Raw genomic sequence first — 23711 nt, 5'->3', positions numbered from 1 at the left:
CTCTGGACTAAGACCCTCTTTAACATGGCCACCCTTGGATTCTGCTAGAACCCGCACTCCCAACCCTACCACACCACCCACATGTATGTGCCTCTGACATACAGTGTGTTTTCAGGGGACGGGCATTCCAGGCATGGTGTCATTAGAACTCTGTTGCCAGCGAAGGTCAAGGATGGCAGAGCCTGTGCCTACTTTACACCCACACGTGGGGACAGGGGTGCTTTTGTTTTTTGTGGCACTGGGGATTGAACTCAGGGCCTTCACACTAACCTACATCTCCAGACCTTGGCTATTTTCTCTCTCTCTCTTCCTTCCTATTTTGAGACAGGATCTCCCTAAATGGATAAATTTCCTGGACTCCATCTTCTGACCCTCCTGCCTCAGCCACCTGGAGTGCCAGGATTATAGGTGTGTGTCATCAAGCCTGGTAGGTTTTCTTGGTTGTTGTTATTTTTTTTTCAAGAAAGGGACAATTTATTTTGCTACCAAAGTTATCAATATTAATTATGTAGAATTTTATATATATATAAAATAATATAAAATAATTTCAACTTAACCTATAGTATCCCTTATTTTTTTTATTTATATATTAATTGGTACATTTTAGGTATACAATACATTTACATTTATCATTGGGTGTTTGTACCTGTACATGATGTTTCTTGGTTCTTATTTTTTTCCCCATTACCTGTGCGCCCTTCACCCCCTCCACCCTTCCATTTTTACATAGACTTTGCTTCCATTTTATTTTCTTTCTCATAATTTTTCCTTACCTTTCTTCCTTTTCCCCTTCCCCTCCTGCCTTTGGACCTTTTCCTATTTCAAATTATCAATTATTCATTTTAATCATTTTCATCCTTATTTACACTTTCAGTTTCTCACAATAGAGAAACTATTCAGTATTTGCACATGTGTGTCCTATTTATTTCACTTAAGAGTATGGCCTCAATATGCATCCATTTAGCTATAAATGACTCTAGTTTCTCATTCTTTATGGCTGAGTAGTACTCCATGTTATTAAAAAAACACACCTTCTTTATCCAGTTTCTGGTTGATGGGCACTTGGGCTGTTTCCAAACCTTAGCTATTACAAATTGTGCTGCTATAAACATAGGTGCACATATATCACTGTTGTATGATTCTTTTAATTCTTTGGGGAAGATACCCAATAGGGGAATAGCTGGATCAAATGGAACCTGTGGTCCTAGTTCTTTGAGGTATCTCCATACTGATTTCCACAGTGGTTGCACCAGTCTGCACTCCCACCAACAATGGAGAAGGGTTCCTTTCTCTCCACACCCCTGCCAGCATTTGTTATTTGTTGATTTCTTGATAGCAGCCATTCTTTGTGGGGTGAGGTGGAATCTCAGTGTTGTTTTCATCTGCATCTCTCAAATGACCAGTGATGTTGAACATTTTTTCATATGTTTATTTGCTATCTCTACTTCTTTGTCTGAGAAATGTGTTCATTTCAGATGCCCATTTTTGAATTGGGTCTTTGAATTTGGGGGGTCTGATTTTTTTCAATTCTTTATATATTCTAGATACTAGTCCTTTGTCTGAGGTACAGCTGCTAAAAATTTCTTCCCATATTGTAGGTTGTCTCTTAGCTCTGTTTCTCTTGCAGTGCAGAAGCTTTTTAACAAGATGAAGTCCCAGTTGTTGATTCTTTGTGCTAGTTCCCATGCTACTGAAGTTTTGTTCGTAAAGTCTTTTCCTATGCCAATGTCATTGAGAGTTCTACCTAACTTATCTTCCAGCAAGTTTACTGTTTCTGTCTTGATATTTAGCTCTTTAATCCACTTCAATCTTAGTTTAGTTCATGGTGATAGGTATGGGTCTAGTTTTAATCTTTGGCAGGTTGAAATCCAGTTTTTCCAACACCATTTATTGAACAGGCTATCTTTTCTCCAATGAGGGAGATTGGCTCCTTTGTCAAAGATAATTTCTGTCTTCTTTTGTTTTTTTGTTTGTTTGTTTGTTTGTTTTTGGTAGCTCAGGCTGGCATGGAACTCACCAAAATCCTCCTGCCTCAGCCTCCCAAGTACTGGGATGGCCACCACAACCGGCTTGGATTTCTTTCTTAAAAACATGTTTTTATTTCCTTTTTGGTGCTGGGACAGAACCCAGGGTCTGGTGCACAGTGGGCGAGGGCTGGACGGCTGAGCCACAGCCACAAGGAAGAGGCTGTGAAGGCCACCCGGACGGGGGCGGCCGCAGAGCCCCTTCGCAGAGCAAAGCCGAGTTTGCCTTTCTCCTGTCCGTGCTTTATTCCTGAAGCATTTACATTTCAGCGATGGCAAAGCTTTCGCCTACTCAGCTCTCCTCGGGCTTCAAGGCAGAAGCCCCTTCCCGCCACTGCTCCCCAGCCGGCCCAGATAAGGCCACAGGAACCCCGCCCAGCCACCCTGTGATTGCGGAACAATGGGCCTTGGGGGGCTGATGAAACCCTGGGTTTCAGGCGCCTGAGCTGCCTCTCCCCGCGGGGGCGTCTGTCCCCCTCCGCCCTGCTTATCTGGGGAGGAGCTGAGACCCCCGTACACCCCACCCCACACCCTGCGGAGGCCCCGCCAGCCAAGGCCAAGGCTCAGGAGGGCGGGGTGCCTCGGCCTCCTGGCGGGGAATTCCAGGTGTCCCTCACCTGCCTCGGAGCCCGGGCTTTTACAATAAGGAAGCTCGGCCTCTGGCTGCCTGATGTCCTGTCCCCCGGATTCATGCTGAGCCACCCCAGACCAAAGTCCACCTCCACCGGCGACATTTCTATCCCTGACTTGGTTGTTTTTTCTGTCCTTGAATTTAAAGACACCCAAAATAAAGTTGAAGTAGACTTTTATTATTTAAAACCTAACATATTCTAGAGCTGGGGTGTGGTGGTGCACCACACCTGTAATCCCAGGGAAGCTGAGGCAGGAGGATCACCTGAGTTCAAGGCTAGCCTGAACTACACAGTGAGACCTTGACTCCAAAAACAAAAGAAAAGAAATGTAAAAGGGCTAGGGAGGTGGCTCCGTGGTGGAGCACTTCATTGGGCACTAGGCCCTGAGTTCAATCCCTAGTGCTGTAGGACGGGTCTGTAAATGAACTCACTGCAGAAGGAAGGAGGTGCTCCCGAGGGTGGGGCTGGACTGAGGCGTGGAGGCCTCTCGGCTGCTGCAGACCTGGGAAGAGCTGTGGGTGGCACTCAGGCCAGGTGGGGCCTGAGAGGAGCAGCTGGGGGAACCAGGACCAGGGTGAGGGGAACAGGCCTCAACCCCACGGCAGCAACATTGGGCGGGGAACGAAAGCGTGCTTAGTTTTGTTCTTGATTTTTGGTTTTTGGAGACAGGGTCTTGGCTGTGTAGCTGGTTCCAGCCGTGTTTGTGTTTCTGCATGCTTGGGACTGAGCCCCAGGTGTCCTCCCGCTGGCTATATCCCCAGCCTTTCCATTTTAAATTTTGAGACAGGACCTCTGCTAAATATTCCAGATTGGCCTTGAATGTTTGATCCTCCTGCCTCAGCCTTTCCAGTAGTTTGGGTTATAGGCCGTGCCACCACACCTAGCCAGGGAATTGTTCTGTAAACAAATGGATATAAAGCTAACAGCATCTAAGCACTTGGTACACTTGCACGCAGACCCGGAACAACATGGTGTTGTTTTATTATCCAACCATGGTGGTTTTATTATCCTCGGGAGTTCTGCATGGCCGAGCAGCTGCTCGAGGTGACCCAGGGAGCGTCCGACTCCCTGGAGCCTTCCGGGTCACAGCCACAAGTCGGCCCAGCACCAGTCACCAGCCAGGCTTTTTCCTTTTTGCTTTTTTGTGGTGCTGGGGGTTGAACCTAGGGCCTTATGTTGCTAGATAAGTGCCCCACCACTGAACTGCATCCTGACTGTCCCCTCAACCAGGTGTTAAATGCTGTGTTTAAATAGGAAAGGAAGCCAGGCAAGGTGGCAAAGGGCCATAATCCCACCACTGCAGGAGGCCGAGCCAGGAGGGTTGCATGTTGGAGCCCAGCCCGGGCAATTTAGTGGTTTAGCAAGATCCTGTCTCAAAAATATTTTTTGAAAAAGGCGTGGTGGCCCACACCTACGGAGGCTGAGCTAGGAAGGTTGCTGCCAATTTGAGGCCAGACTGAAGTACATAGTGAGATCCTGTCTCCAAAAAACAAAAGAAAACAAAAACAAATAAAGAGAAAGAAAGGGAAAAACCCCAAATCTCTCTTTATTTTTCCTCCAACAAAAGTTTCTCAGCATTTGTCTGTGTCCAGAGTCAGAGTAACTCTGAGAGCCTTGTTCGTTCTTCCCCAGGCCTGTCCCGGCTGGCCGAGGACCTCTGAGGCCTCCCCTGGCCCAAACTGCTCTACCTTAGCAAAGGGCTCTGAAGACTGCAAACCCTCCTGGGTGCTCCCCAGGGGCCTTTGAGATGTCAACTTTTTTTTTTTTTTTTTTTTTTTTTTTGGTACCGGGGATCAAACTCAGGTCCTTTTGCTTGCACAGCAGGTGGTGAAACCACTGAGCTAAATCCCCGGCCCTAAGATGTCAACTTTGAAGCCTGGTAGCCCATCCTCAGCAATTCAGAGAAGCCCTTGATCAGACCCCTGCTAACTTGGAATAGTGGTGCCTGCCTGTAATCCCAGCACTCAGGAGGCTGAGGCAGGAGGGTCACCTGGAGATCAAGAACAGCCTGGGCCACATAGGGAGACCCTGCCTCACCCCCATCTCCCCTCAAAACCCTAAATAAATACAAAATGCAGACAAATGCTGGCTGACCCAGAAAGCTTGAGGTGGACCCAGGTTGGTCCCCAGCTCATTTTTTTTGGTACCGGAGATCGAACTCTGGTCCTTGCGATTGTGCAGCAGGCGGCGAAACCACTGAGCTAAACCCCCGGCCCTCCCCAGACCTTTGGAGACAGGGTTTCGCTGTGCTGGCCTGGCTGGCCTGGAGCAGCCTCCTCCTCCCCAGCAGCCATGGTTCTGGGCTGTGCCCTCTTTGGGGTCTGCAAGCTGAGCCCCACCCCTGCCTGGGAGCCAAGGCAGCCTGAGGTCCACACCTGTGAGAGCCACAGCTGGGTCTGCAGGGGTTCGGGCAGCCTCATTGCTCTGTGGCCGAACAGAGCAGTAGGGTTCCAGCTACAACCCCCCCCGGGCCCACCCCAGAAGCTGGCAAACAGGCCGCCACCCAGCTCCACACCTGGCTGGTCTCCATGTGGCTAGAGATCATCTCAGGAAGGTTTTTTTAAATTTTTGTTCTTGGGATTTGAACCCATGGGTCCTCTAGCACTGGGCCACCTCCCAGCCCCCCTTTTAACATTTTATTTTGACACAGGGTCTTGCCAGATTGCCTCCTGCCTCAGCTTCCCTCGGTGCCGGCATTGCAGGCAGGTGCCACTGCACTGGGCACAGCTCACCATCCCAAAGGTTAGGAGCAGGGGTGGGGGCGGCTCTGACATTGTCTGCCCTCGGGGGGCTGCTGGCTCTCAGTGTCCCGCCCACAAGCATCCATCGGCTCAGGCTCCCTGCTCACTAAATCACCAAATCACAGGAGGCCACTTGTTTTGGTAACAAGGAAAAGGGTTTATTCAAAGCTGGCTCTGAGGAAGTGGAAGGCCCCATTCTCCTCACATCACTGTCTTACCATGTACAGGGGTGCTGGGTCCTCTATAGCAAGGAACAGGTTGGGGACACACAAGGAGACAACAGAACAACAGACGAGTCCAAGCCAGCTGTGGTAGCACATGCCTGGAATCCCAATTCTCAGGAGGCTGAGGCAGGAGGATCTCTACAAGTTCAAGGCCAGCCTGGGTCACGTAGCAAGACCCTGTCTCAAACAAACAAAAAAGTAGACAGGTCCAGGCTTGGCCTACCCCTTCCTGTACCCGGACCTCTCCTTCCGTGCCTGAGGGAGTGAACTTGGGTTTGACCTCCTGCCCCAAGCATCTGCACATCCGTCATGGTCATGGGGCAGAGGGGAGGTGGGGTGGACTTCTCCACCCTAGGTCTGTGGAGTTTGAAGCCCTTGTCTCTAAAGGAGAAAAATCTGACTGTTAAAGTTACACTGGGGGCCCTTCGAGGGTATGGATGCTCTTTTTCCACCCAGCACAGGAATGGGAGGGGAGAGGGGTGCAGGGGGTCCCCTTCCCCACAGCTATCCTTCCAGTCCCCGGTCGGTCTCCCCACCCCAGACTCCCCTGAGGCCTAGCGCTCTCTCCTAGGAGTAGCAGCAGGCTGTCAGGACACCCAGCCCAAATCTCTCTCGGGCTGTGTGTGTGTGTGTGTGTGTGTGAATGATTTTTTGAGACAGGATCTCCATATGTACTCCAGGAGGGCCTCCAGCTGACTATGTAGCCCAGGCTGGCCCTCAGGTGATCCCCCTACCTCAGCTTCCTGAGCGTTGGGATCATGGGTATGTGCAGCTACACTCAGCCTAATGAGCACTTGTAAATCACACTGATGCTTATAAAAAGGCATCTGGTAGCGTGTGGTGATGGTCACCTGAGCCCTTCCTATGATGGAGCAGTATCTCCTCCAAGGGTGGCATGTGGCTGGGCTACAATTACAGCGACGTTGGAAGTGTGTAGCCTCAGATTCCAGAATATGGTTCATGTCCTTGCTTGTTCCAGTCATGGTGGCACTGGACTCCAAACGCTTACTAGGTTCTAGAACCAAAGTATACATACAATGAAAGAAAAGGTGAAATCCCTGGATGCCATGTCAAAGAGCATGTGCTTCCGGGACTGAGGGTGAAGCCACTTATTCTTGTTGTTGTTGATGTTTTTTGGTACTGGGGATCAAACTCAGGACCTTGCGCTTTTGAGGCAGGCAGTGGAAACACTGAGCTAAATCCCCAGCCCAAGGCCACTTATTCTTTTTTTTTCAGTACCAGGGATGGAACTTGGGTCCTTGCGCTTGTGCAGTAGGCGGCGAAACCACTGAGCTAAATCCCTGGCCCAAGGCCACTTATTCTTGATGGAAAAGCACTTCTAAGAGCCAGAAAAACTACACTGTAATTTCCACTCTGCTATTTACATGGCCTGTGACCTTGTTTACCTCTCTGTGGCTATTTCTTCATCTGTAAAATGGGGGTTATCCCATCTTCCGTTCCGATTTCCTTTTTTAAAATTGTTTCACTACGTGTTCATGGTAATGATTACATTCATAGTGGGGAGTTGACACATATTCATAACACATCTTAATTCTTTCCCCCTCATTTTAATTAAAATCAAAAAAGCTTTGGGAGGCTGAGGCAGGAAGGTCACCGTAAGTTCAAGGCCAGCCTGGACTATGTGGCAATACCCTGTCTCCAAAAAAAAAGAAAAGAAAAAAGAAATCAAATGAATCCCAGACCGTGAACATACTTTTTAACTGTGCAGTGTCGTGCAAAGTGAGGTGCTGATGTGAAGCGAAAGGAGTCGGGCACGCGCAGCCTGCTGTCTAGGAAAACACCAGGGGCCCCTTCCCTCATCCCAGGCCCCTCTCCTGGGGCGCGCAGCTGCCGCGCGTGCAGACCCTTCACACACTGCCACGCGGCCTGTCCTGTTCACTGCGGTTTCTACTTCTGTCTCCGCCCAGAGCCGTGAGGGAGACAAGAGCCCCGAGCCCCGAGCCCCAACGCTGCCCAGCCCACGGGAACCCCGCCCGCACGGAGGAGGCTGGTGGCCCCGAGCCTTGGGCCCAGCTCTCCTGGCAGGGGCCACCGTGGACGGGGCGGGGCAGGCCGGCTGGACGTGGAGAACCCGTCCTGCTCTGGGGGAGCCTCTGAAGGCAGATCCTCAGGTTCTTTGGGTCTGATTCCTCAGAAGCACCAGGCATGTACCAACTCGCGCTTCTGCCGAGGCAGCCCGAACAGAGCCAGGCCAGCCGAGCCAGGATGCAGGCGCCTCGCTCCGGGGTTCGCCTCCCGAGCCCCCAGCTCCCGCACGCGCGGCTCCTTATCTCGGCTCTTTGTCTTTGGTCTCCTAGGGCCGGAATCCTGATCTTCTGACTGAAATCCAAGTTCTTTCTTCTGCAGCCCTCAAGAAGATTAGAATTTTCAAAGCATCTTGTTATCTCAGGAGGTCCCCACAACAACCCAAAGTGGGACTGTTATTATTCTCCCTTTACAGATTAGGAGAGGTTGGGAGAGTTTAGCTCATTTGCTGAAGGTCACCCCGCTGATAAGCGCGAGAGAGAACCCCAGAAGCCAAGCTCCAAGTAAGCCCTGTTTATCGCAGCGCTGTCATGTCAGCTGGCTGTGGTGCTGCCTGTGACCCCAGCACTCAGGAGGCTGAGGCAAGAGCATTGCCAGCTGGAGGCCAGCCTGGGCTACTTTGCCAGACCCTCTCAAAAAAAGAAAAGAAAAGAAAAGAAAAAAAGTCAAAAACAAGGGGCAAAGGGGATATTGAGGTTATGTGAAATTTGTGCTCTACAGAATTACTTTTAAAAGATTTTTGTTGTTGTTGTCGGGAATTGAACTCAGGGCCTCGTGCTTGCTAGGTAGGTGCTGTACCACTGAGCTACATCCCTGGCCCTAAAGAATTTTTTAAGCAATTTCATAAACATTGATTTATAAGCCCTTAGAGGGCAGCCATAACGTACACGTGTTATCACATTAGCCCGTTGCTGAAGCTCTCCAAAGACAGACCGGCCGCTGACTATATTTTTGTTTGGTTGGTTCTTTGAGACAAGGTCTTGCTATGTAGCCCAGGCTGGCCCCAAACTCGAAGTCATCCTCCTGCCTCAGCCTCCCGAGTGCTGGGACTACAGGCGTGCGCCACCACGCCCGACAAGCAGCTAGTTGCTGAATACAGGAATGAGCCCTGCATTTCAGCAATTATCTGCCAAATGATGGCCCGAATGATAAATGGAAAGGGGTTCTCCACAGGCCAGGCCCTGGGCGAGGCGCTGGCCGGGCATTATCTCCGCTATCCTCCCAAGGCCCTGTGACCTAGGTATTTGCTCCGCTGTGGAAATAAGCGGAAACGGAGGCTCGGGAAGGACGACTGCTTTCGATCACCCCGCTGATAAGGAGCAGAGCAGGGACTCGAATCAGGACTCTGCACATTTGCAAAGCCGGTCTTCCATGGCCCTGTGCAGGGCTGTGGCACCGCCAGCCGGGAGCGGATCCGTGCTCTCTGGTTAGCCCAGCTGACTTCCGGTGTGGGCGCTCACCAAGCCCTGGCTGCTCTCCCCGCCATGCACCATGCACAGTGGGCGCTCACCCCATCGCGCTCCAACGGCCTCCGCAAGACTCTGGCCAAGGGCCTTGAGCCGGCCTTGGTGGCACACACTTGTGTATCCCAGCACTCCGGAGGCTGAGGCAGGAGGATCCTTGTGAGTTTGAGGCCAACCTGGGCTACAAAGCCAGACTCTGTCTCAAAAAAACCAAAAAAGAAAAGAAAAACAAATAATATTATTCACCTGATACATTACCCTCCTCCTCTTCCTGTTAGACATGAGGTCTCACTATGTAACCCAGGCTGCCCTCGAACTCATGGCAATCCTCCTGCCTCAGCCTCCTGAGTGCTGGGATTACAGAGTGGGCCACTACACACAGGTCCCAAATAGCTCGGACTACAGGTACATGCCACCACACCCAGCTGGCATGTTACCTTCTTGAAGTAGAGGCAGTGATGATCTTAGAAGTGCAGTTTGGCCAGGCGTGGTGGTCCATGCCTGCCATCCCAGCACTCAGGAGGCTGAGGCAGGAGGATCACCTCAAGATCCAGGTCAGCCTAGGCTACATAGTAAGTTCAATGCCAGCCTGAACTATATGGCGGTGGTGGGGGGTGACAAAAAAGTGCAGTTTGAGGGCAAAAGCTAAAAATCTGGAATCATGCCACAGTCCTGGACTCTACTACTATCTCTTTTTTGGTTTCTTGAGACAGTCTTGGTACGCAGTTCAGGCTGGGCTCGAACTCACAGCAATCATCCTTCCTCAGCCTCCCCAGTGCTGGGGCTCCAGGCATTCCCATACTTCACTCCTCTCTAGATGACTTTAACGCCTGCTGTGATGTAAGCGCTGGGTACTTAGTTGGCATGCTGTGTTGTGTAGGGGCTCTTGTCCATGTTCAGCACAGACACAATTTTTTCTGGAATGTTTTCATCCATGGTTGGAGACCTGACGTACTCATGGCCTCCAGGACCTTCAGTTCTCTCTCCCTGCCAGGCTTTGCTCTTTCCCCAGTGGAACGGCGATACTGAGGCCTCTGTTCTGAAGTTGCTGCAACCACCACTGCAGTAATGATGACCCCCATTCTCTTTCCCATGGTCCTGTAAGGGTCAGGCCAAGCACTCTTTTGTTGTGTTAGAAAAAAGATGTGGGAAAGTCAAAAAGAAAGGCACTCGCCGGGCATAGTGGCGCACACCTGTGATCCCAGTACTCTGGGAGGCTGAGGCAGGAGGATCACAAGTTCCAGCCCAGCGTGGGCAACTTAGTGACTCCGAGTGGAGAGGGGAGAGGAGGGGAAGGGAAGGATTACAGGAGAGTCCACCAACACTGTGCTTGCTACAAAGTTGTTTGGTTTTGTTTTTAAGACAGGTTCTCACTCTGTAGCCCAGGCTGGCCTGGAACTTGTAGCGATCCTCCTGCCTCAGCCTCTTGAGTACTGGGACTAGAGGCATGGACCACCATGCCCAGGATGTTAGAATTTTTAATAAACTAGGTGACTGGATTTCTAGCTGGAAAATAAATGAACGTTATATTTTTCTATTTGTTCTTTTCTATATTTTATGATATTTTGTGAAACAAAAATAAAAAGAATCGAAGAAAAGTTTGATTCTCTCTCCCCACCTCAAGCCCTAAAACTGCGCCATCCCGGAAGCCTCCTCTGGCAGCCCCTAAGCCCACTTCAGGGGAAGCTGCCGACCACAGCTGAGGTGCAGCGGCTGAAATGACTCGGAGGCCAGGGCTGGAGCTTGGAGCGCTGGGCCTGGCTCCCAGCTCGGGGGAGAAAGGCCTGGGAATTCTGGGGACGTTCTTGCTTGCGTGGCCGATCACAGGACTGGCCCCAGGCCAGATTGTGAAAGAGGCCTCATGTCTCTGGGCGCCTCCATTCCTGAACCCCCACCTGTCCTTTCAACATCTGCTCCCCCCAGGCACGGGTGGTCACAAGGGCCGAGCAGAGTCACCCCTCCCAGGGCCGAGGTCAACTTAGTCCCAGACCTCAGGGCCTTCCCGAAAGTGGGCCGGTCCATTGTGAAAGTCTCCGGGGAGTGGCCAAAGAAAGGCAAAGCAACAGCATGCACGCCTGGGAAGGTGTCTTTCAGAGGCCTTCAGAGAACAGCCAGGGACCCGGAGGGATCCCAGCGCCCGGGGACGTGGAGACAGGAGGATTGCAAGTTCAAGCCCGGCTTGGGCAGTTCAGCAGCTTGACGGGGCCCTGGCCCAAAGTTAAAAAAACAAAACAGAACAAAAAGTACTGGAGCTGTAGCTCCGTGGCTCTGCACAGGGCCTGGGCTCAGGGCCCAGAGCCACCCGTGGGCACACAGGGCCCGGGCAGAGACTGCTGGGCCTCAGAGCTGTGGGCAGCTGGGAGGACAGACAGCACTGTGGGACCAAGTGACCCTGGCTTCCTGTCGGGCTCTGGTGATGCTGGGATTCTGCAGAGGGATCCCTCCCCTGGAAGAGCTGCTTCCGGGCTGTGTGTGGCCTAGGGAGGCCGAGGTGCCCTGAGAACTATAAGTAAACAAGTATTACATTACCTCCCAGCACAGTAGAGCACACCTAGAAAAGAAAGCAGAAAATGGGCCAGAAACCAGGAGGAGGCACTGCAATCTGTCATGTGGTGCAGGTGATGCTTCCTTCAGAGGGTGTCACGTGAAGCACCGAATGGTGCCCATGCCTGTCATCCCAGCACTCAGGAAGCTGAGGCAGGAGGATCACCTCAGGTTCAAGGCCAACCTGGGCTCCATAGTGAGTTCAAGTCCAGCAAGCAGCTTTTGGGCTCTTGGGACCCATCCTGGGAGTCATCCGCTCTGCAGAATTCTGATGACCAGGTCGGCTGACACTGTTCATCGCTGTTCTTGCTGTGGCTGTATTTTCTGGGGTACCGGACCCAACCTAGGGCCTCCCGAGTGCTAAGCCAGTGTCCTACCACTGAGCACCCAGCCCCATGCCCACCTGCACCCTGGAGAACTGGGCCGCCACTCTGCACTCTGAGCTGGTACCCGAGGCCAGCTGGGCACGGCCTACAAGGCCGCATCTCTGTCCACACAGCTCTGATGCGTGGCTGTCTGGAGCACAGGGTCAGTGTGTGTCCCAAGAATAGGGCAGTGCGGCAGTCACCCATGGTCCAGGCGCTGCGTTTATTTCTGAGCTGTGCCCTCACCACCGGAACCTTACCAGCCAGTGACTGCTTCCCCGCCTGACCACACCCGAGCCCAGGGAGTTGAGGGGAGCAGCGACGCAGGTGCTCAGAGCTGGTTCCCACAGCGAGGGAAGAAGGCACGGGGTCGACTGGAGGACCGAGGGAATGGCCGTCAGGCCCGGGTCACCAGGTGGGAGACCCAGGAGGGCCAGGACTCCTCCACATCCTGTTTGTCTCCTATGTCATTCAGGCTGGCCTTGAATTCACAGTGATCCTCCTGCCTCAGCCTCCAGACAGCTTCGACAACAGGCCTGCACTGCACCGCCCCACCTGGGGTTTGCCCCTTGTTCCTGCAAAGGAGAGCTCCAGGCTCGTCCCTTAGGTCCCACGTGGGGTGCTGTGTTTGTCACCTGGCCCAGGAGAAAGGGCAGGTGCATGGGCTGAGAGACAGGATCAGGGGACAGGGACCTCCAGGAGGGCGGGTGAGCCCAGTGAGGTCGCTCACCCACCGCAGGCTGGGCAGCCAAGACTCCTGACTGAGTTGGTGGCATCATGGGAGGGAAATGTTCTTGCTGTCAGTGGAAGATGAGGGTCTTCCTCCATCAGAGCGAGGAAGCATTCATGCTGTCCAGTGTCTAAGGGGCTTTCCCCATGCAGCGTCTCAATGTTTTATTTGTTTGAGACCACATCTCGCTAGGTAGCCTAAACTGGCTTTGAACTCACAGTGATCCTCCTGCCTCAGCCTCCTGAGTGCTGGGATGACAGGCGTGGGCCATCACATCCCGCTAACATCTCATCATTAAATTCGGGCTTGCTTACTGTTGCTCCCACTGAACACTATGGAGGCCACGTCTTCAGAGGCAGCGCTGACAGGTAGGACAGGAAGTGGGGAGCAGGTGGAGAGGCCAGGCAGTAGCCTGGCCACCCACATAGGATCCCCAGGGCAGCCTCCAGGATGCCTCCGAAGGCCTTGGACTGTGGCCGGAGTGGCTCTGCTGGGGGAGCACACCCTCTGGAGCTGAACTACCTCACTGGCTAAATACTGGAAGGGGCAGAAGGGCTGAGGGACAAGCTCGGGGGTCAGGGCTGGGCCCCAGCCCCCTTCTGACCTCTGCTGGGACCCGGTGGTCAGTGCCCCACCCCAGCCAGTTGGGCGCCAGCACCCACAGCCACACCCAAGTGACCTCCGTGACCCCTGCTGGCCCTCGGTGAGATGACAGCAACACACAGGGCGTCCTGTCTCCGCACGACCTTCTGGGAGGAGTTTGGGTCAGAGGGCAGGGAGTCAGCAGGGAGGCCAGGCACGGGGCCTATGGGGTGGGCGACAGTGAGGGAGAGGAGCAAGGAGTTCCCCCCTTCCACCGAGCCGGGGACATGTTCTTTGCTGCGCTGGTGTCCAGTGTTTCCTGCTGCAGATAATAATAACCAGCATCAGCCTGGCATGGTGGCCCATGCCTGTCATCCCAGCACTCAGGAAGCTGAGGCAGGAGGATCACCATGAGGTCGAGGCCAGCCTGGGCTACATAGGGAGACCCTGTCTCAAAAACCAAACCAACATGAAAAAAAAAAAAAAAAAACCCAAACCAAGCCAGGGATTTAGCTCAGTGGTTCCGAGGCCTGCCTCGTAAGTACAAGGACCAGAGTTCAATCTCCGGTACAAAAAAAAAAAAAAAAAAACCAAACCAAACCAATGACCAGCTCCACCAAGGAGCTAGTGGGACACTTTGGCCGCGCCCTGTGCTGTCAGACCCAGTTTCTGAGACCTGGAGGCAGAAGTCTTCACACTGCACTAGGAAAGAAGAAAAAGTGGAGGGAAACAATGGCCTCGTTCAGAAACTTTGCCCTCGATAAGTGGCGATGACTCCATCCCAGCTACCCCTCTGAGTCCAGCAGTGCAGGGAGAGCGAAGCAGGCAGAGCTAAAGTCCTACCCACGTGACCAGTGATGCACCAGTCACAACCAGACACAAACATTTGGGAAGGGAAGGCAAGGAACGGTGTGGAGCCCACTCCTGCAGGCGGATGCCTGTGAACCCAGCCCTCGGAAAGCTGAGGCAGGAGGATCATCATGCGTCCAAGGCCAGCCTGAGCTACATAATGAGACCCTGTCTCAAAAAACAAAGCAAAAAAAAGCAGAGTGGGGGGAGACAGAGAGATAGGGCTGGGCAGTGCCCTCCCACAGGTCAGATGCAAGGTGTGCATGGACTCGGGCTTGTACTTTCCTTCCTCTCCACATTTGGAAACTGAGGCAGGGGGCGGATTCTCTGAGACCTGCTCTGACCAGGGCAGTGTGTGGCAGGAGGGCTGTGGCCGGCTCAGCTGGCACCTGGGTGTGGCCGAGCTCACCCCAGTCCCTCACCCCAGAGCTGGGCACTGGGACTGCGGTGTGGCCTTGTGTGGAGCAGCCCAGGCCTCCCACCCCGACCTGGGGCTTGGACAGGACCCCAACAGTAAAAATAGAGACATAGGCCCTCCTATATGCCAGGCAAGCACTCTACCCCTGAGCTAATCTCCCAGACCCAAGCAGGGATTTAATTCTCTGCCTTTCACTGGGAGGGGGAGTGACAGGCTCCCCCTGTGCTATCCAGGCTGGCCCTGAACTCTCGGAGATCCTCCTGCCTCGGCTTCCTGAGAGCTGGGTTTACAGGTGTGTGCCACCACACCTGACTTAATTCTCTGCGTTTCTGATCCAAACTCCGTCTCTCACCCCTATGGGACACTGCCTGGGAGGCATCTCCGTGGCCGGTGGCCAACCAAGTGCTGCAGGTCCTGGCTGCTACTTCAGGTCAGCAATCTTCTCTTTCATTGTGAGAGGCGTTTACAGTACACAAATGCCTCTAGCAGGGCAAATCGGTAAAAAGACAATACCCTATAGGTATTCGCACAGATTTTCAGAATCTGTTAGTCTTTGATCTTTAAGAGGACCCTTAAGAAGAAAAACAAAAACTTTAGTTTCCACTTTGAGGCCTTGAGATGATTTTGTAAGTTCAAGAAGCTTTGTTTGTTTAGGTGATGGGGATTGAACCCAGGGCCTTGACACTGAACTACATCCCCTTCCCTAGACTCGGGGTAATGGAGTGGGGGCTCTGGTGAGTCCCAGTCTGGGGTGCGGTGTTTCCTGATGGACTCCAACGGCCACTCTGTCCCGATGCCCCCACCTGACACCCCATGGGCTGCTTTCCTTCTGGAAGCAAGACACAGGACCTGGTCTTGATGTGTGTGTGTGTGTGTGTGTGTGTGCGCGCGCATGCGTGCACCTACTGGGGATTGAATGTTGGACCTTTGCACTGATCTACATTCCCAGCCCTTTCCTTAGTGCTTTTTTTTTTTGACTGGGAATCGAACTCAGGACCTTGTGCTTGCAAGGCAGGTGTGGTGCCATTGAGCTAAATCCCCGGCCCCAGTGCTTTTTCTTTTTGAGACAGAATCTTGCCATGTAGTTCACACTATGTACCTCAGGCTGGTCTCAACTTCACAGTGATCTTCCTGCCTCAGCCTCCCAAGTGCTGGGATTTCAGGCGTGTGCCACCACAGCGAGCTTCTTACTGTTTATTTGGAGACAGAGTCTTGCTGAATTGCCAGACAGGGCTCAGACTTGGGACCCCACCTCAGTGCTAGGACACGTTCCCAAGATGTGGCATCCTGTGAAAACAGCCACAGGGATTTTGAAGAAAGAGCCCGTGAGAAACGACGCAAGGACTTCAGCAGACTCGGAGGTGGTCGGCAGGGGAGGACTTGGCCTTGGCCGGAAATGCCAGCCCCGCACTGTCCGCGCCCTGGATCACGGCGTCACCTGTCTGTGCTCATGGACCCGGGGGGAGGTCATGTCCCCGAGTGGGGCCTGGCCGGCCCTGCGGTGCCGCGGATGTCTCTGCCACTGGGCTTTGCTGTGTCCCTGAGACGCTGGGCCCTCAGCTCGGGACTCCACGTGCGTCAAGGCCCAGGCCCAGGAGTCCGGGATGGCAGCACTGTTTCCAGTTCATGGCCTCTGCCCCTCACAGCCGCCTCCTGGGAGCTGAGCACTCTTGACCTCAGGGTCCTCATTGGCGGACAGTGACATCGGTGACAGCTTCTCCCCCGGTCACTTCATGACTCGGCCAGTGTCCTTGGGGAGCCTTCCTGGGGTGGTCACAGGTGTCACCTGGCAGGATGGCCAGGCAAAGAGGCTGGGAAGGAAGCATCCCCAGGAAGTCTGGGCAGTGCACGGGGTGGCATTAGGAACTGAGGGGACAGTTGAGGATGATCCTGAGGTAGTCGGAATAGACACAGGCAGCAGTGTAACTGGGGAGGCAGAAGGGACAGTGCACCTGGAGCTGGAGAGGTGACAGGAAGGGACTGGGATGTAAAGTCCCTTGTTTTGTAAATCAACAGGACAGCGGCGTGCCCTGTCCCTTTTATTACTACTCAAAAGTTTTATTGTGTTGCTCACTTACCTTGGAATTTTATTTTTTTGTTTTGTTTTTTGACACAAGGTCTTTCTAAGTAGCTCAGGCTGGCCTAGAACTCACTAAGAAGCCCAGGTTGGCCTCCCAGTCTGAGAGATGCTCCTGCCTCAGGCTCCCAGGTGCTGAGATTAGCAGCATGTGCCACATCTTGGAATTTTAGAATACACACTCATATGCACAGGCACACACAATACACACCTCTTTACCAAGTTTTGATTTTAAAATAGAGGTTGTAGCTCACTGGTATAGCACATACCTAGCATGCATGGGGCTGTGGATTCAGTCCAATGTGCTGCAAAATAAATAAGTATAAATAAATACATAAAATAATAGTATGCCCTGCCACTGTTAGAAATGTGGTTGTGGACATGGAAAGACTCTGGTTTCTCTTCTGAGCCTCACAGACCATGTACACTTCTGGTTATACCTGGGCCAGAGCATCTTTGAAGATCGTCTTCCATCCTGGCAGCAGCACACACAGAGCATAGGACACGTGTGTCTGCAGCTCAGTTGATGCTTGGCTTTAGTCAGTGTAAGCAGCAGTATGGATTTGGGGAAATCCTTAGGCATTTGAAAAATTAGATGTGCAATAAAACAGGCATTTAATTAGCTCCTAATGAGAGGCACCAAATACAACAGTCTGTAAAAATTGTCCATTGTTCAAATCCCCCAGGTGAGAGGCTGTGGTTCTCACCAGCCCTTCACACAGCGGTGGGTTTGAATAATTCTGCTCTCACTGCCGCCCTGGGCTCTCCATCTGTCCATGCGCTACCATCTGAGTTCCGAGAGAGAAGGCATATTTTTAAAATCTTGTCTTCCCTTTTGCATTTCACTCTGGTCTTTAAAATGTATTTTTATGAAGCGATGTTAATTTCAGCTCAGGCAAGTAGCTGTCCCCAGCCTGTCAGGAATGGAGCACTTCTGTGGGCTGCTGCTGATTATCACAAACAGGAGCAAAATCAGATCGGGATGACCCAAAAGAGAGTCAAATGGTTTTAAATTAAGGGGCATATCTTGATTTCAAGGCTCTAAGAGTAAGGAAATCCATTTAACAAATCAGTGAAAATAATTTAGATCACAAAGTTTAGGGTTTTTTTTAGATCACAAAGTTTTACTGGGAAGTGGACAGAAAAGTAGATATAGAGCTGGGGATTTAGCTCAGTGGTTTCATCGCCTGCTGCACAAGTGCAAGGACCTGAATTCGATCCCCGGTACCAAAAAAAAAAAGAAAAGTAGATACAAACAAATAAAATATTCTCAAAAGTACTGCTAAAGATAACAGTGTTTTACAGTAAGGAAAGAAGGTAGCCGGGAGCTTAAAGACAATGCCTTTGGTGTAGGTTCATGGAGAGAACACATTACATTCTGGTCAATCAGAGCATCCCAGTCCCATAACTGCAACATTTTGGTGGAAATTCAAAGGTGAGAAAAGCTGACAGAGGGTTTGGGGTATTGAATCATAAACTAAAGATGAGAGGTGCAAAATGCAAGCATGTATAGTACATGGAAGGAGGGACAGAAAAAAGTCAAGATATAATTTGAAGGATTCCAGATTCCAAAAGAAAGGGATTTTAAAAAGAAAGAAATAGAACATTACAGTGGGCATAGCAAAATAGAAAACAATAAAAGTTGTAATTGAAAAAAAGAAGATACCTTTCTACCAAGGTGCTGACAATCCCAGAACTCTGAGGGGCTGAGGCAGGAGGATTTGAGGCCAGCCCGAAAAATTTAGTGACTTAGTGAGACCTTGTTTCAAAAGAAAAAAAAAATTTAAAGAGAAGGGAGCTGGGCTTGGTGATGCGCACCTGTAATCCCAGCACTCAGAGGGATTGTCATGAGTTCAAGGAGGACTGTCATGAGTTTGAGGCCAGTCTGAGCTACATAGTGAGTTTAAGGACAGCCTGAACTGCACACCAAGATCCTATCTTAAAAAAAAGAGAGACGGGTGTAACTCCGTGCAAAAGCCCTGTTTTTAATCCCTAGAATCAGAAGGGGAAAAAAGGAATGAGAGATAAGTTTTGGAAAAAGAGAACCATAAAAAGTAAGAATGATAACTTAGTATTGCATATTCAAATGTAAAGAATGATTTTGTAAAATCCAGGGCTGGCAGTGCGGTTCAGTCGTGCAGTGTGCACTAGCATACTGAGGCCCGGCACTGAAAACAAGCGAAGAATCGAATCTAAGCCCTGAACAGTGCTGTAAGGTTTACTGGAAAGGATGTAAAGCCATAAGACAATTCTATACGTAAGGGGCCAAGCACATGTATACAGGGTGTCACTAAATCACTAAGTTGCCCTGTCTGGGCTCAAACTTGTGATCCTCCTGCCTCAGCTTCCCAGAGTGCTGGGCCCCGCTCCACCATGAAGCCTTGACAGAGAACAAACGAGAAGAGAGCCAGAAGGAAACAGGCATAGTTCATCGTAGGTCTCACCAAACATGGCTGGAGTCTTCCCTACTCCTTGGCTCTCAATCCTGGGGCCTGGGGCCGACCCCAGAGCGGAGTCCTGTCCTGCGCAGAGAGCCGCTCTCTAGGGAGAGCGGGATGCCCAGACCTCGGCCGCAGGGGGGCGCCCACGAACTGCGCGGCCGGAGACCGTGCCTCAGGGCTGTGCGCGCCGGGCCTTCCGCGGGGCGCCGGCAGGGGGCGCTGCGGCGACCTCCGCGTCAGTGAGTGGACGGAGAGGACGTGGGTGGCGGTGAATCCTGGCCTTGTCCTCAGAATCAGCCTCCTGGCTGCCAAGGGCAGGTGGGGCTCTCGGGAGCCCTGCAGGTGAGCACCGGGGCGGGTTCCCGGCTGGCCGCCCTCGTCGCTGGGTTGGTCGCAGTGTGAGGACGGCCGGGCCTCCCTGGGCGGCGCCCGGCTCTCCTGGGCTCAGCCTCCTCCAGGGTCTCAGCCCTGGGGTTCAGGGACACTGTCAGCGCCTGGCGGGGCGATCCGTTGTTACAGAGTAAGCCCGCCCCAGCCCCAGCCGCCCAACACCCAGCAGACCCAGCCCCAGCCCCAGCACCCCAGCACACACGCAGCTCCGTGGAATTCCAGCTGGGAGCCGGCTCTGAGGAACAGGCCTCTTCCCTCCGTGCATTTTCCGCGGCATTTTAGTGCCCACCCGCCCCCTGCCCCAGGAGAGGGTGGTCAGAGGCTCGGGAATCCTCTCCTTGCTCGGCAGCCCACAGAGCAGAGAGCAGAGACTCTGGGGTCTCTTCTGTCTGGTTGCTCATGGTCCATGTTCTATCATCGTATCATTTCCTCCTCTTTTTTTTTTTTTTTTTTTTGAGACAGGGTCTCACTATGTAGCCCAGGCTGGCCTTGACCTTGAGACAATCCTGTCTCAGCCTCCCGAGAGATGGGATCACAGGAGTGCGCTACCATGCCCAGAAACCTTTGTCTTTCCTTAGGCATTTAAGTATAAATGCTGGGGGCCACCAAGATGAGACCTTACTGCGGCCCATTCCCAGGGCCCTACGCATGTCCATCTTTGCAGTACCCACAGGGTATTGCGCCATATGAACAACACACCAGATTGTGTCTACGTGTGTGAGCCAGGCGGTGGCACACGCCTGTGATCCCATCACCAGGGAGGCTGCGGCAGGAGGATCACATAGAGTCCAAGGCCGGGCAGGCCTACACAGTGAGTTCAAGGCCAGTCTGGACAACATGGCGGGGGGGGGGGGGGCGGAGATTGACAGCAGCACTGGGACAAAGGGACCTGAGTGGCTGGCGTGAGTCAGAAAACAGGCCGCTGAAATGAACAGACGGAGAGGAACGCACGGGTGGCCAAAACACAGGAGGAAACGCTCATGGTGACACAGTGGCCACCAGAGAGACTCGAAGGCAAAAGACAATCAGATCCCGCCTCACTCCAGAAAGAGTGGCTGTCCTCACGAACCCAGCAGTAACAAGCACTGGGCTGTGTGAGAGGGCCCTCTGCGCTGTTGGTGGGAGCGTAAACTGACGCCGCCACTGTGGAGGTCCAGTGTGGAGATCCCCGGAACAAAAACCAGAGCTCTTCGCTTTCTAGGTTTCCTCCTGAGAGTTAAAGGCCTCACATTACCTGCTGCATGCATACCTCTGTTTATAGCAGTGGTCCTTTTTTTGGTTTCTTTTTGTTGTTGTTGTTTTGTTTATTTCTTAGTAGTGCAATTCATAATAAATCTTGGAAACAGCCCATATGCCCATCAACATAAATGGATAAAGAAATAATGCTATTTACACACAATGGAGTACTACTCTGCCACGAAGAAAGATGAACTTGCGTCATTTGTAGGCAAATGGCTGCACCTTGACACCATTTTAAGTGAAGTAAGTCAGACACATGAACTTAAATATCGCATGGTTTCTTTTATATGAGAAACCCAAATTATAAACAAAGACCAAAATCAAAGATAATAGGAAATAGGGAGGTAGATCTTTCTCAAAGGGGAAGGGGGTCAAGAGATGCAGGGGAGGGAGAGGAGGGTTAGGGATGCAAAGAAAACCAGGCTGGGCTGCACAGATGTTCCAGCTCCATCGAGGAACCGACACATAAGTACTGCACATGTGGACTGGTCAGGAGCAAAAGAACAGAGAAGAGGGGCTGAGCCTCTGTGAGCAGCCAGGCCCTGCCTGCTAAGGGAGCATCTGGAAGGGCCTCGTTTTGGGGAGTGGCCCGGAGTCTGAAGACCGTGAGTGGCTAGGTTATTAGGTGTTAAGGGCTCACGGGGGAAAAGGGTCGGAAAGGTAGATCAAGGCCAGCTTGCTGTGGGCCTTGAATGCCAAATAAAACAACTTTGGCGTTTCTCCAGGAGGCCATAGATGTCTGCGGTGGCCCCACGCTGGCGTCCCCTGTGGGCAGCAGAGAGGGGACAGCGCCCCAGGGAGGCCAGGACTGCAGCCCCAGGCCAGGTGTCAGCCGAAGCCTCTTTCCTTTACTGTGTTCAGACCTTACTTATTTATTCATGATTTTGAGGCCTGATCTCCTTCCCTGCTACTCGAGCGTTCTTATTTCTTAGGGGCTCAGACTTGGAGGCAGCAGCTCTCAGACAGCCTGTGCTTGGGCCAGAAGCTTAGCGTGCTCAGCAACCTCCTCCTTACTCCCTACGGGGCGGTTTCTAACTACTTCCCGGGGAGGCTTTGGTTGTCATCCCACCACTGATTCGGACCACACACCCTTCCCTTCTGCATCCCGAGGTCAGCAGCAGCTCCTGTGGCCACATGCTGCCCACAGGAAGTGCAAAGTTCACGACCATCATCCATTTCAGTGTGTTCAGCTTCACCTTGAGGCAGCTGATTGCCCTCCTGGCACCCGGAAAAACAGCCACAAAAACGTTTATATGAATATTCATGGCAGCATTACTCAGTACCCAAAAGCAGACACATCCAAAGTCCATCAACTAGAAGATGGGTAAATAAAACATGGTATATCCATACAATGGAATATTATTGAGCAGTGAGAAGGAACGATGTACTGATAGGCGCTACAACTTGAGAATGTTATGTTAGTGAAACAGGCCATTCACAAAGGGCTACATTTTATATGACTCTATTTATATGGAATCTCTATCACTGTCAAATTTATCAACATCAAGTAGATGAATGGTTGTCTGGGGCTGAGCGTGAGGCCTGAATAAAATGAGGAGTGAGTACTACTGAGTATGGAACTGTTACTTTTTTGAAACAGGGTCTCGCTATTTAGTTCAGGCTGGCCTCAAACTCATGGAGATCCTCCTGCCTCAGCTTCCCCAGTGCTGGGATTACAGGTGTGTGCCATGAAATTTACTTTAGGGTAATGAAATATTCTAAAATTAGAGTATGGTAATAGTTGTGCAACTTTGCCAGTACACACGCACACACTGAAAACAAATAGGGTCACAGAACAGAGCTGCTCGGCGTAGCAGGCAGGGGTTTGTTTATTTTCCCAATTTCTCCAAAGGAGGATCAGACCGGGCAGGCGGAAGGGGTAGAGGGAAGGGCTGACCGCGCAGCTAACCTGGAGGAGGAGGCGGCTGGGTGGCGGCGGGCTGGAGTGCCAGTCACCAGCAGCCGCTTCCCTCTCCCGCGGGATCAGGGTCAGCTCCCGGCGAGGCTTCCGGGCAAGAGCTGGCCCCGCCCGCGGCGCTCTCGATGCCGCCCCCTCCAGCGTGGGCCGCGCTGGGGGAGCAGCGATCTCGGCCTCCGACCTCTGGGGCTGTAGCGCCCGAGCCGGACAGCAGAGGGCGCTGTGAACCCGGTTGAGGCGGCGAGGGTTCGGGTCTCACAGTCCCCCGGGCTCTCTGAGCGGGACCTGGCCGCGTGCCGCTGCCCTAAAATAAACCCGAGCCTGGCAGAAAGGGTGACGTTACATTCATTCAGTTACCGGCCAGGTCTGAGGACCAGCTCGTCAGGGTTCAGAACCTCGGGCCCCATCCAGATCTACGGACCCCAAGACTATAGAAAGGAGACTGCTGGAGCCGGAGCCCTGTAATCCCAGCACTCCGGGAGGCTGGGGCAGGAGGGTCACAAATTTAAACCGAGTCTGCAGTTGCAGCTTAGTGGGAAGGCCTTGGGTTCATTCCCACCACCTCAAATAAAGAGAGGGGGAGTGAGAAGGGAGACAGGGAGAGATCGGGTGTCTGTTGAAGTTTCGGAGGCACAGCTCTCTCTACTATATATTCTTTTTTTCAATTCCATAACCATCTTACACCAAAGGTTCTATGATTATCTCCACATTAAAGTGGGAAACTGAGGCAAACAGGAGTTTAGGACCTTGCCCAGTGCAATGCTGGAAGTTTTTTTACTCAGGCAAAATAGCTCCCACACCCACGCTGTTCTTCATATTCCCTGACCTTTCCTCTTACCTGCTCCTCGCCTGTTTCAGAGCAGAACGTGATGTAAACGCGCTGATCCGACTATGCTACGAGTCAGGTAGCCACCGTTTCTTTGTAAATGCAGCTGAAATTCTTAAAGGGCTACGGGTTAGTTATACAAGGTAAGATTGAAACATTCCTTTCGTGGAAGTATTCTTTACCATAAGTACTTTCATCACAA

Source organism: Heterocephalus glaber, unplaced genomic scaffold (assembly GCF_053883595.1).
Source record: "Heterocephalus glaber isolate CG9 unplaced genomic scaffold, H.glaber_assembly_v1.0 deba00001553, whole genome shotgun sequence".
NCBI lineage: Eukaryota > Metazoa > Chordata > Mammalia > Rodentia > Bathyergidae > Heterocephalus > Heterocephalus glaber.
This window is presented reverse-complemented; position numbering follows the sequence as displayed.